This window comes from Myxine glutinosa, chromosome 13, assembly GCF_964187855.1.
Source record: "Myxine glutinosa chromosome 13, kmMyxGlut1.1, whole genome shotgun sequence".
Lineage (NCBI taxonomy): Eukaryota > Metazoa > Chordata > Myxini > Myxiniformes > Myxinidae > Myxine > Myxine glutinosa.
In genome coordinates, this window is record NC_136273.1 from 85,942,927 (window position 1) to 85,957,283 (window position 14,357).

Sequence of the window (14,357 nt, forward strand, 5' to 3'; positions counted from 1 at the left end):
GTCGTCAACGTGTGGCCCTGAATGGGTTTCTCTCATCTCCTCTTCCTGTTCAGGCTGGAGTTCCCCAAGGCAGTGTTCTGGGCCCCGTGCTTTTTCTGGTCTTCATCAATGATCTCTCTGACTCTCTCGAAAATCCTCTCTATCTCTTTGCTGATGACTCCACTCTCTGCCGCTCCATTCCTCTTCCCTCAGATCGGCAGTCTGCTGCCTCCTCACTCTCTGAAGACCTGGACAAAATCACAGACTGGTCAAACAAGTGGAACATGTCTTTCAATCCTGACAAATCTCACACTCTTACTATGTCTCTCCGAAAAGATCGACTGGACAACCCTCCCATCTACTTTCTCAACAATCCTCTCCAAGAAGTTCTGTCGCTCAAGATTTTGGGTCTCACTATCTGCCATGATCTTTCTTGGGAAAACCACATTTCCAAGCTGGCCTCCAAAGCCAGTCGCCGACTGGGCATCCTCCGTCGTGCGAAGTCCTTCCTCGGCACACCTGAGCTCCTCACCACATACAAGGCTTTCATCTGCAGCTCAATGGAATACTGTTCTCCCCTATGGGCCGGTGCTCCTGCCTCACACCTAGCTCGGCTTCACGCTGTTGAAACCAAAGCTTTCAGAATTATTGGAATCTCCCGCGATGAAGCTATCTCTGAGGGCCTTTCACTCACTCACCGCAGGCAGGTAGGTGGTCTTTCTGTCTTCTACCGACTCCTCTCCGGCCTTGCACCCCCAGCTCTCTCTGTGCTCTGTCCCCCAAATATTCCTACAGGTCGCACAAGATCTGCCAGCAACCCTCTGATGGTTAAACTGCCGAAATCTCGGCTCTCCGCTCACCTTCACTCTTTCATTCCTCTTTTCTCCCGCCTCTGGAACAAACTCCCTCACTCCCTTCAATCCCACTCCTCCCTCCAGGTCTTTAAAACAGCTGTTCACCACCATCTCTTATCTTCCCCCATCCAAAACCTTGATCTTTTCTACCCCCGCTAATTCACCCCAGATCCACCTTGTTTGAAATTCCAACTTCTTTCCTGGAAGTCCTGGCAGTGTCCATATGTTTTATACCTCTCCCACTGCCCCCTTCCCACGCCCCCCCCCCCAAAGCCCTCGCCCTCTCTCAGATCTCTCGATGTCTCCATGTCTCTCGGTCCCTGCTCTCAAATGTTGTGTTTGTGTCCTTCCCCCTCTCTCCCCATCTTGTCTACCGCTCCCTATGTTATATGTTTTATGTGTCGGTTTGTCTTTCTGTGTGATTAATGTTCGCTCTTTCACGAGCCTCGATATTGTATACAAAAAAAAAACAAAAAAAACAAAAACTGCAGGGCATATAGAAATGAAGTTATTTTCTGCATATAATAATAATATAAGTTCAGTTCTATATAACAATTTCTGTTATCACCACTACCACTACAACTACCACTACTACAAGCTTTGTCTGGAATTTTGTGGACTAACAGACAAACAGACATACAGACAAGCTGGGATCAAAACATTACCTCCTTCCACCATTGAGTGTAGAGGTAAACATCATGGAAATTATATCATGCCCTAGATTTAATTCATGCTTACCCGTGTATTTGCTTCACTGGTTCACAAGGTCTTTTGCATACATGTAATTCAGACTCTCGTCTTCATTGCTGACCACACAATGTTCGCAACATATTAATGTACATTTGTGCCAAATTTGGTGCTTGTATCACAAAATGCACAATTCTTTTGAATATTTGGGCTAAGCCGCCCCACTATATCGGCCGGCCTCGAAGACCGAAATTGTGACGGTGTCACCCGAAAAATTTGAAATTACGAAATTTGAAAAAATTTGAAAAAAAAAATTACGGAATTTCAAGTGGCCCAATATCTGAAAATGTTCGCAACATATTAATGTACATTTGTGCCAAATTTGGTGCTTGTATCACAAAATGCACAACAGGTTTGCTATGCTGCTACACTAGTGGGCCTATTCGAATTTGAGACAAAACTGTATATTTTAGTTGTTGATTATTATTCAAAATTTGTGGAGGTGTGTGACCTCAAGGATATGAGAACCCACACAACTATTGATGCTCTGAAGTCCATCTTTAGTAGACATGGTATACCCGAGGGTCTTAGGAATGACAATGTGTCCTTCTTAGTGTCCCGAGCATTCAAATTGTTCTGTTTTGATTACGGCATTAGCCAAACTCGTTCCAGCCCTCAATTTGCTCGTGCTAATGGTGAAGCTGAAAGAGCAGTGCAGACTGTAGAACGAATTGTGGAAGAAAGTGGAGAACAAACATTTGGCCTTGTTGGACTACCGCACCATTCCCCTAGATGGACTACACTTGTTCCCTGCACAGTTGTTGATGGGTAGAAGACCACGTATCAAACTGCCTGCAAAGCGCAGCTTACTTTTTCCAAAACCTTATAGCTTTCATGATGTTAAACAACATTTTTGACATGGAGAATGCCAAGCAGAAGTTCTATCATGATCAGGTAGTGAGAGAGCGGCCACCTTTAGTTCCTGTTTTGGGTCAGCAACCACTACTGGCAAATGGGTTCCTGGTGAGATCGTACAAATACACGAGTAGCCTAGATCATACGTCCTCAGAGCAGGCAACCGTTTGCTGAATTGCCAACATATCCGATCTTCAAGGAAGCTGGCCAATCACACTTGCTATGTGTGCGAACCAGATATTGGAAGTTCGGATTATGATGAACACAATGACGCTTCCTACCCTTCTCTTGCCACCGAGGATGATCACCATAATGTTTCTCCTTCCACCCACCCTCTCTCCCCTGTTCCATTTGATGAACAATCCCGTGAGTCAATACCACTCGCTCAGGCCGTGTTGCAAAACATCCGGACAAACTTAATCTTTAAGTTGATTTCTCATTCCGAAGGAGAGTAGGTGTAATGTAATGCTATCTATGTTCCTGCTATATATTTGTGAGTTTTGTTTTGTGAGTGACCATATGCCCTTCCCGCTCGGACGGAATGGAATGAGGACTGTGATCTCGTGAGAGCAAGACGCCAAACGGCTTTTGCCTTACGAATAAAGCCATCCACTGCAAATACTTCAATAGCACTAAAGTTGTTTTTTAACGTTTGTTAAAATCCTTATTTTATTAAAATTGAAGTGCAGTACTGGACATACTGTACTACAACACTGCACAGGGTATCATGTTCTATGAATTCTCTCGTTACCTCCGCCACTGTAGGTGGAATGAGGTAATGTTTTCACCCCTGTCTGTTTGGCTGTCTGTCTGTGAACAGGATATCTCAAAAAGGTATGGATGGACTCCGAATTTGGTGGACTGGTTGTGTGTTTGACAAAGACTAATCGATTCGATTTTGGTGAACATCCGAACTTGGATGGGAGAATTTTTGCACACCGCTCCTTTCCTATTCCATCTCCAGGCACTTTTGTTTTGTACAATAAATGTTTGTGTGTTTGTCCGAGCGATATCTCAGCCATCCTTTCAGGTGGGAAGATGAAATTTGGGCACAATAATGAGCAAGTGCTTTGGCAAAAACGGTATTTTTTGTTTTTTGCTTAATCAATTAATTGATGAATTACTTAATTATTATCGATTAATTAAGTACGTATTTATTTCCTTTCTCATCTGGACAATATCTCAGGCACCTTTTGAGCTACGAAGCTGATATTTGGACATGACAATGACAAAGTGGTGTGGCTATAAAGGTTAATCAATGAATTGTACACCACTCCTTTCCTATGCCATCTCCAGGCGCTGCATAACGTTATTGTCGGGCACCGAAGGGGGCTCGGCAATGACGCACGCTGAAAGGGAGTACTCAGTTTTCACTCTGGTTGTTTTCTTTCTTGCTTTCTCGTTTTCTTGGTTGTCCGGGTGATATCTCAGCCATCCTTTGAGCTAGGAAGCTGAAATTTCGGCAGAATCGTGAGCAAGTACCTTGTCAAAAACAGGATTTTTTGTTTTTTGATTAATCAATTAATTGATGAGTTATTTAATTATTAGCGATTAATTAAGTACTTATTTATTTCCTTTCTCTTCTGGCCATGATCTCAGGCACCTTTTGAGTTAGGAAGATGATATTTGGACATGCCAATGACAAAGTGATTTGGCTGTAAAAGATATTTTTGATTTATTGATTAATCAATTAATCAATTAATAGATTAATTATTTAATTATTCTATTAATGACTATAAAAAAAAAAAATTCAAGTTACACATTCTGATGATATGGTGGTGGTTTACGTGTTCTATTAGCGAATTGATTCATTACTTCATTTTTTATGATTATTATTTATTTATTTTCATTATTAATTATTTCTTTATTTTATTTCTCATCTGGGCAATATCTCAGGCACCTTCTGAGCTAGGGAGCTGATATTTGGACATGACAATGACCAAGTGATTTGGCTGTAACGGGTATTTTTGATTTATTGATTAATTAATCGATTAATTATTTAATTATTCGATGAATGACTTGATGAATTATTTTTTTAAGTTATAGATTCGGATGAAATGGTGGTGGTTTACGTGTTCTATTAGCGAATTGATTAACTATTTAATTTTTTTATGATTATTATTTATTTATTTTCATTATTAATCATTTATTTATTTTCTTTCTCATTTGGCCAATATCTCAGGCACCTTTTGAGCTGGGAAGCTAATATTTGGACATGAGTGACCAAGTGATGTGGCTATCAAGGATATTTTTGATTTATTGATTAATCATTTAATCGATTAATTATTTAATTTTTTTATTAATGATTTATTTAATTAAATTTATAAAAGATACATCTTCGGATGAAGCACTAGTGGTTTAGTTATGCTATTAGCCAATTGATTAAGAAAATATTTTATGATAATCTTTTATTGATTTTAATTATGCAATTAATCGATAAATTAATTGTACACCTCTCCCTCCCAATGCAATCTCTATGAGCTGCACTGTGGTATTGCCGGGCACCAGAGGCGCCCCAGCAATGCCGCGCTGTAGGGTATTTAATTATTTGGCATGGGGGCGGTGTACTTTGAATATATCTGTACTTGTCGATTAATTATTTATTAATTAGTCAATTAATCTATTGATTATTTAATTTTTTTGATTAATGAGTTATTTAATTAATTTTCAAAAAGTTACAGCTTCGGATGAAGCACTCGTCGTTGAGGTATGCTTATTAGCCAATTGGTTAAAAAAATATTTTACGATCATTGTTTATTGATTTTATTTATGCAATTAATCAATCAAATATTGTACACCTCTTCCTCCCAATACCGTCTCTATGTGCTGCAAGGCGAAGGCGGCCTGGGAATGCTGCGCTGGAGGATATTTATTTATTTATTTGGCATGGGGGCGGTGCACTTTAAATGTATCTGTACTTGCTAATTTTTAAGTGATTCTTCATCACCATTGAGTGATAGGACCAAAAACGATATGTAGCACATTTCAAAAAGTTGTGGATGACATGACAAAAATTGGTGGATGAGCTCGTTCGGTGACAAGAATAAGCAGATTAGATTTTGGTTCAGGTCCAAATCCAGATCCGGCCAATCAGTGGGATACAAAACGTAACCTGTTCAGCCTGGTGGAGGTATATGCTGTCTACCGAGTGCCCTTCTAGTTGTCACCATTTTGTTTCTTCGGGAAATATATTTGATCCACCAGCACGCCGCCTGCCCGATTGTTAAATATAAACTCTGGCAAAGATAGAATCATTGAATGACTCATTATGAAAATACAATGAAAGGTCCAATGTAAATGCTCGTATGAAGAACACTGATTGATGATGTTGTGGCGGACACATTGTCAGTGGGCAAAAATTCCGCGCACCAGTGGGTGGCGCGAGCGTCCGGGCGTGGAAGCGCACCTCGGGCCACGCCCAGAGCGAAGGCGTAACGAGGCGCAGGGTGGAACAGAGGACATGCCCCGCCTTTCGGCCGACCGGCCACGCCCGGGGGCAAGGCGTGGCCTCGGGACATATATGCGGGCTCGAAAGTCGAGCCCGCCCAGTGCTTACGTGCGAGCTGTTAATAAAGCATTTCAGTTTGTACAACGCGTTGTGGCCTACCTTCTTGGCAAACGAATCGTGTCTGCACAGCACCACACTGGTGACCCTGACTGGTTCAGCCGTAGCTGACCCCTGAACGCGCCATGGCTACCAACGCTGTCGCCGTCAAACTCCCGGAGTTCTGGGAAGCGCAAGCCGACGTTTGGTTTGTGCAGGCCGAGACTCAATTCCAGCTCCGGGGCATCACGGCGGACGAGACCATGTACTACCACGTGGTCGCCGCCCTCGGGCCCGGCACTGCCGCCCACGTCATGTCCATCCTTCGGCGCCCGCCGGGCGACCACAAGTACGTGGTGCTCAAACGTCTCCTCCTCGCCACGTTCGGGCTCACGGAGGCTGAACGCGCCGACCGCCTCCTGGACCTTCCCGCCCTCGGTGACACACGACCGTCCGTTCGGATGGATTTTATGTTGTCCCTGCTTGGAGACCAGCGCCCGGATTTCCTTTTCCGCGCGCTTTTCCTCCGCCAGCTACCTGCGCAGGTGCGGCTCGCGCTGGCCGGTTCGAACTTAAAGGAACCCCGCGCCCTGGCAGGAGAGGCGGACAAATTTTTCGTGGCCTGCGACACGCAGTCGGTGTACGGTGCTGCCGTAGTGGATCCCGGTGCAGAGGCTACAGCGCCCCCTGTTTCCCTAGTGGCCGCTGCTACGCCCCGCCCACCACCATCGCCGCCACCACCGCCGGCACGCCCGCCGCGGCAGCCAGGGCCGCAAACCTGGTGCTACTATCATGCCAGGTTCGGCCACAAGGCTAGAGCGTGCTGCCCGCCGTGTTCTTTCGACGGGTCGGGAAACGACTGGGCCGGCACTCACTTGCGGCCATGAGAGTCGGCCATTCTGGCAGCCTCCTGTTCATCACAGACACCTCGTCTGGTCGTCGTTTTCTGTGCGACACGGGAGCGCAGGTAAGCGTCCTCCCTGCCTCCGCGTCCGACAAGCAAGCCGCGGGCTGGGGCCCCGCCTTGCTCGCTGCCAACGGAACACCCATCCGCTCATTCAGGAAGCATTGCCTCTCGCTGCGTTTCAGAGGGCAGCGCTTCAAATGGTCGTTCGTCACCGCCAGCGTGCCAATGGCCCTGCTCAGTGCGGACTTCCTTTGTGCGAATGGGCTGTTGATGGACGTTAAGCGTCGACGTCTCGTCCAGGCCGAAACCTTCAGCTCGCTCGCTTGTTCGCTGAGCGGCTCGTTGAGCAGCTCGCTGAGCGGCTCACCGAGTGGCTTACCAAGCGGCTTGCTGAGCGGTTCCGTCCCGGCGAAGTTAGTCTGTACGCTTCTGGCAGCGGACGAGTTTACCCGCCTACTCACCAGTTTCCCGGCACTCACGCGGCCCACCTTTTCAGCGGTGGCCGTCAAACACGGGGTGGAGCACCATATCCCCACCGTCGGCCCAAAGGTCTATGCCCGGGCACGCCACCTCGACCCCACGAAGCTCGCCACGCTGGAGCGGCTGGGCATCGTACGGCGCTCCAACAGCGCATGGGCCTCTCCTCTGCACATTGTGCCCAAGCCCGGCGGCGGATGGCGGCCGTGCGGTGACGACCGCCGGCTCAACGACGCCACCACCCCCGACCGCTACCCGGTCCCGCATATTCAGGACTTTTCTGCCCAGTTGGCAAACACGACCATTTTCTCCAAGGTGGACCTCATCCGGGGCTACCACCAGGTCCCCGTACAACTGGACGATGTACCAAAGACGGCCGTCATCACACCTTTCGGCCTCTTTGAGTTCCTGTGGATGCCTTTTGGGTTGAAAATGCGGCCCAGGCATTCCAGCGGCTCATGGACAGCGTCTTGCGTGACCTGCCCTTCATCTACGTCTACCTGGACGACATCCTAGTCGCGAGCGCGTCCCGGGAGGAGCACCTGCTCCACCTCCGCACGCTCTTCGAACGCCTGGGCCAGCATGGCCTGATAATCAACCCCGCGAAGTGCCATTTCGGCGTCACCGCCATTGAATTCTTGGGGCACTGCATCACCAGGCACGGGGCCATCCCTTTACCGGCCAATGTGGAGGCGGTCAGGAGTTTCCCGCGCCCACGCACGATCAAGGGGCTCCAGGAATTCCTGGGCATGGTGAATTTTTATCACCGCTTCGTGCCCTGCGTCGCCCAGCTCCTGCGCCCCCTGCACGAGGCCCTCCGGGGGAAGCCGGGCAAAGGTGACATCGCTTGGACGGAGCCGATGGCCGTGGCGTTTGCGGGCGCAAAGCTGGCCTTGGCCAACGCCACCATGCTGGCGCACCCGGCGCCCGATGCACCAATCGCCCTCACCACCGACGCGTCGGACTACGCGGTGGGCGCAGTGCACGAGCAGTGGGTGAGTGGTGCTTGGCAGCCGCTGGCGTTTTTTAGCCGGCAGCTTCGCCCGCACGAACGGCGGTACAGCACCTTCGACCGCGAGCTGCTCGGGCTCCACCTGGCGGTCCGACACTTCCGCCATCTTCTCGAGGGCCGCCCATTCACGGCCTCCGTCGATCACAAGCCCCTTGTTTTTCCGCGATGGCCAAGGTCGCCGAGCCATGGTCGGCCCGGCAGCAACGTCACCTCTCTGCCGTGTCCGAGTACACGACGGATATCCGTCACGTCGCGGGTAAGGACAATCCGGTGGCGGATTGCCTTTCCCGGTCCGTCGCACACGCGGTCCACCTCGGGATCGACTATGCCCGGATGGCGGCGCACCAGACCGCCGACCCCGACGTCCAGGCCTTGCGGGCCTCCGCGTCACCGAGGTGCCGTTCGACGTCACGGGCACTGCCCTCTTGTGTGATGTTTCCCTCGGCCGGCCTCGCCCCATCGTGCCCGCTAGCTGGCAGCACCAGGTTTTTGACGCCATCCACGGCCTGCCCCACCCGGGCACGAAGGCCTCCCAGAAGCTCGTCGCGGCGAAGTTTGTCTGGCATGGCCTCAGGAAGAACGTCCGCGACTGGGCCAGGACGTGCCTCGTGTGCCAGCGCGCAAAGGTCCACCGCCACACCGAGGCCCCGTTGGCCCCGTTTACGGTGCCCGAGCGTCGGTTCGACCACGTCGACTTGGTGGGACCTATGCCCCCCTCGCGGGGTTTCACCCACCTCCTCACCATGGTGGACCGCACCACCCGGTGGCCGGAGGCCGTGCCATTGGCGGCGATGGCTGCGGCTGACGTCGCGCAAGCCTTCATCGCCACGTGGGTTGCCCGGTTCGGCGCCCCCTCGGACATCTCGTCCGACCGCGGCCCCCAGTTCACCTCGGAGCTCTGGGGAGCGGTGGCGCAAGGGCTCGGCGTCAAGCTGCACTGCACCATGGCCTACCACCCCAGGCCAACGGCCTGTGCGAGTGCTTTCATCGCTCAATGAAGGCCGTGCTCCGGGCCAGCCTCCGCGACGGCAGCTGGGCCGACAGGCTCCCCTGGGTCCTGCTGGGCCTCAGGACGGCGCCCAAGGACGACCTGTGCGCGTCCTCGGCGGAGCAGGTCTTCGGACAACCACTGCGGGTACCGGGCGAATTTATCCCCGACTCCACGGCCCCTTGATCCCCGACTATCCCCGACTCCACGGCGCAACAGCGCTCCACCCTGCAGGAGGCCGCCAGGAGGTTCGCCCCGGTGCCGATGGCACACCACGGTTGCCCGTCCTCCCACGTCGCCCCGGAGCTTCGCACGGCGGAGTACGTTTTTGTCCGGCTCGACGCCCACCGGGCACCGCTGCGGCCCCCGTATGACGGGCCCTTCCGCGTGCTGGAGACCGGGGACAAACATTTCACCGTGGACATCGGCGGTGCTCCGGATCATATCTCCGTGGACTGCCTCAAGCCGGCCCACCTCGACCTGGACCACCCCCCGCCAGCAGCTCCGCCTCCGCGTCGGGGCCGCCCCCTGGCGGGCAGACCCCTGGCACCCCCCAGCCCCGCCGTCCCGCTACCCCCCCCCCCCACCCCCCACCCTGCACGCATCGCCAGAGGGCTTTTCGGCCGGGTCATCCGGCTTCCCCGCAAGCTCACCCTTCAGGTGCGCGGGAATTCTGGGGGGGCGCGTGTGGCGGACACATTGTCAGTGGGCAATAATTCCGCACACCAGTGGGCGGCGCGAGCGTCCGGGCGTGGAAGCGCAGCTCGGGCCACGCCCGGAGCGAAGGCGTCACGAGGTGCAGGGTGGAACTGAGGACATGCCCCGCCTTTCGGCCGACCGGCCACGCCCGGGGGCAAGGCGTGGCCTCGGGACATATATGCGGGCTCGAAAGTCGAGCCCGCCCAGTGCTTACGTGCGAGCTGTTAATAAAGCATTTCAGTTTGTACAACGCGTTGTGGCCTACCTTCTTGGCAAACGAATCGTGTGTGCACAGCACCACAATGTAACACATTGCATTCAAAGCAAGAGCCAAGAATAAATAAAGTACAAACATGATCAATGCATCATTGGTAATGGCATTGTAAAGACCAATGCGTCATTCTTGCCATGGAAATAAATGCTAATACGATTACTTTTGAACAGATGAACATCTATATATATAAAGTAGAGTTGGCCTCTGTGTCTGTATCCTGATCTATCTATGATCTCTAAGATCTCGAGAACCCGTGGACGGATTTGCGAGCGGAAAGTACTGTTCGACTCGGGATGGTCCCAGGAATGTCACGGAGACATAAACATTTAAAAAATTTCGGGTTTTAAAATTAGCGTATTATTAGCACTAGCAGAAGAGAGAGGGATTCGAAGGGAGGGAGCGCAGCGCTTCTAGCGCTTCTGACTACAGCACACCTTAAAATTAAAAAAACTTCGGGTTTTAAAATTAGTGTGTTACGCGTAATTAGCGCTAGCAGAAGAGGGAGGGAATCTAAGGGAGGGAGCGCAGTGCTCCCTCCAGCGCTTCTGTTAGCGTAATTAGCGTATTTCGGAACGTTAATTTTTCAACTTCATTATTCGGAATCAGTACGTCCCAGAGAACCTTCGTAACGTTAATTTTTCAACTTCATCCGATTGACATGGGACCAACGGCATGTGACAAAGAGTGAAACATACAGGCTACATTTATTTGACGACAATGAGTTCCGACTTCCGACCTCGGTGGGATGACAGGCTGAGTCAACCCCCCTGGTGTGAAGGGGGAGGAGGAGGGGAGGGGGAAGAGAAGGGGAGGGGAACGAGGGGGAAGGGGATGGGAGGGGGGGAGGGGGAGGGGGAAAGGGGGAGGGGGAGGGGGAAGGGGGGAGGGGAGGGGGGGGAGGGGAAAGGGGGGGGAGGGGGAGGGGAGGGGCCCTTCTTCCCCTGGGCACCCCCGCACCCTTCCCTCCCCCCTTCCCCTCCCCCCTCCCCCCCCTTCCCCCTCCCCCCCATTCCCCTCCCCTCCTCTTCCCCCTCCCCTCCTCCTCCCCCGCTTCCCCCCTCCCCCCCTCCCCCCCCGTTCCCCTCCCCTCCTCTTCCCCCTCCCCTCCTCCTCCCACTCCCGTGCAAAGCCGGGTACCTCTGCTAGTCAATAATAAGTGTATGTATAGGTGTCTCCTCATCATCTAACATATAAAGCTCTGCCTCACCACACACTCACTGATATGCATGTTTAGTATTTCCTAGGTGGACGAGAAAGCTCAAATATGGCAATTCGAAGCAAATATACCAGAACATAACTAGAACAACACTATTCGACGTCTGACGTCGATTGATATGCCACTGCCCACATTATTACATCATTATAATACTTGTACCAAGTTTGATTTAAACCCATTCAGCTGTTGTCAAGTTATCACATTTTTAACTGACATGACCTCTGACCTTTGACCTTGTCCCCAAAAATGTAATCAGTTCATGTTCTCCGACTCTCTGGAAAATCCTCTCTATCTCTTTGCTGATGACTCCACTCTCTGCGGCTCCATCTCTCATCCCTCAGATCGGCAGCCTGCAGCCTCCTCACTCTATGCAGACCTGGACAAAATCACAGACTGGGCAAACAAGTGGAACATGTCTTTCAATCCTGACAAATCTTACACTCTTACTAATACTATGTCTCTCCGAAAAGACCAACTGGACAACCCTCCCATCCACATTCTCAACAATCCTCTCCAAGAAGTTCTGTCACTCAAGCTTTTGGGTCTCACTATCTGCCATGATCTTTCCTGGGAAAACCACATTTCCAAGCTGGCCTCCAAAGCCAGTCGCCGACTGGGCATCCTCCGTCGTGCGAAGTCCTTCCTTGGCACACCTGAGCTCCTCACCACATACAAGGCTTTCATCCGCAGCTCAATGGAATACTGCTCTCCCCTCTGGGTTGGGTCTCCTGCCTCACACCTGGCTCGGCTTCACGCTGTTGAAACTAAAGCGTTCAGAATCATTGGAATCTCCCGTGATGAAGCCGATTGTGAGGGCCTTTCACTCACCCACCGCAGGCAGGTTCGTGGTCTTTCTGTCTTCTACCGACTCCTCTCCGGCCTTGCTCCTCCAGCTCTATCTGGGCTCTGTCCCCCAAATATTCCTACAGGTCGCACAAGATCTGCCAGCAACCCTCTTATGGTTAAACTGCCAAAATCAAGACTCTCTGCTCACCTTCACTCCTTCATTCCTCTTTTCTCCCCCCTCTGGAACAAACTCCCTCACTCTCTTCAATCCCACTCCTCCCTCCAGGTCTTTGAAACCGCTGATCACCACCATCTCTTGTCTTCCCCCATCCAAAACCTTGATCTTTTCTACCCCTGTTATTTCACCTCAGATCCACTTTTTTGAAATACCAACTTCTTTCCTGGAAGTCCTAGCTGTGCCCATGTTTTATACCTATCCCACCTCCCCCCGCCCCCTCCTGCCCATGCCTCCTCCCCCCAAGCCCTCTCCCTCCTACAGATCTCCCAATGTCCCTGTTCTCTGCTGTTGTACTTGTGTGCTCCCCTCTCTCCCCATCTTGTCTCCCGCTCCCTTTATTGTATGTTTTGTGTGTCCGTTTATTTTTTGTGATTAATGTTAGCTCTTACACGAGCCTCGATCTTTTATACCAAAAACAAACAAACAAACAAACAAAAAAAAAACATCATTATACATACCTGTACCAAGTTTTAATTTAAATACCTTTAGCTGTTCACAAGTTATCACATTTTAGCTGACATGACCTCTGACCTTTGACCTCAGGACCCCAAAATCTAATAAGTTAATATTTACATCAACAAACATATCTGTACGAAGTTTGAATTAGATCACTTCAGCTGTTCTCAAGTTATAGACCTATTACAGATTTGACCTTTGACCTCTTGCCCCAAATTGTAATCAGTTCATCTTTACATCAATCTACATAATTGTACCAAATTTGGTCAGAATCCCATCACTGGTTCACAAGTTATCGCCGTAACAGTATTTTTACCTAACATGACCTCTGACCTTTGACCTCGTGACCTCAAGATCTAATCAGTTCATCTTTACCTCATTAGACATACCTGTACCAAGTTTGACTAAGATCTCTTCAGCCTCTCTCAAGTTATCGTGGTAGCGAAAACCGATCACGGACGGACGGACGGACAACCTGAAAACATAACATCTCCCTCGACGAATCACAAACCATCGGAAACTTGGAATCATCAGGTCACATATGACCTGATGGTCCCATCCAGCGTGAACATGGAAAACAAAGCACTGCGTCCGGACATTGTACTCAGAAACAAAAAGGAAAAGACAGCATTGATTTATTGAGATATCAGTACCCAGCGATTTTGGCCTAAACAACACAGAAATCAAGAAAATGACCAAATACCAGGAGCTCAAAAATGAGGTCAAGATATCCTGGAAGCTGAAGAACATCGAAATTGTACCAGTGGTGATTGGAGCAACAGGAATGATGAAGAAGAACCTCAAAATCCTGCTGTCCCCCAAATATTCCTACAGGTCGCACAAGATCTGCCAGCAACCCTCTTATGGTTAAACTGCCGAGATCTAGGGTCTCTGCTCACCTTCACTCCTTCATTCCTCTTTTCTCCCATCTCTGGTACAAACTCCCTCACTCCCTTCAATCCCACTCCACCCACCAGGTGTTTAAAACAGCTGTTCACCACCATTTCTTATCTTCCCCCGTCCAAAACCTTGATCTTTTCTACCCCCGCTAATTCACCCCAGATCCACTTTTTTGAAATGCCAACTTCTTTCCTGGAAGTCCTTGCAGTGTCCATGTGTTTTATACCTCTCCCACCTCCCCCAAGCCCTCTCCCACCTCCCCCAAGCCCTCCCCCTCCCACAGTTCTCCCGATGTCCCTGCTCTCAAATGTTGTGTTTGTGTCCTTCCCCCTCGCTCCCCATCTTGTGTACCGCTCTCCTTATTTTGTGTTTTATGTGTCGGTTTGACTTTCTGTGTGATTAATGTTAGCTCTTTCACGAGCCTT

At 50.5% G+C, this 14,357-nt stretch overlaps 1 protein-coding gene across 1 annotated transcript in view; it reads right to left on the reverse strand.

The window, feature by feature from the left end:
* Positions 1-14,357, reverse strand: part of PELP1 (proline, glutamate and leucine rich protein 1) — a 359,306-nt gene that overhangs the window by 244,064 nt on the left and 100,885 nt on the right. The window lies entirely within an intron of this gene.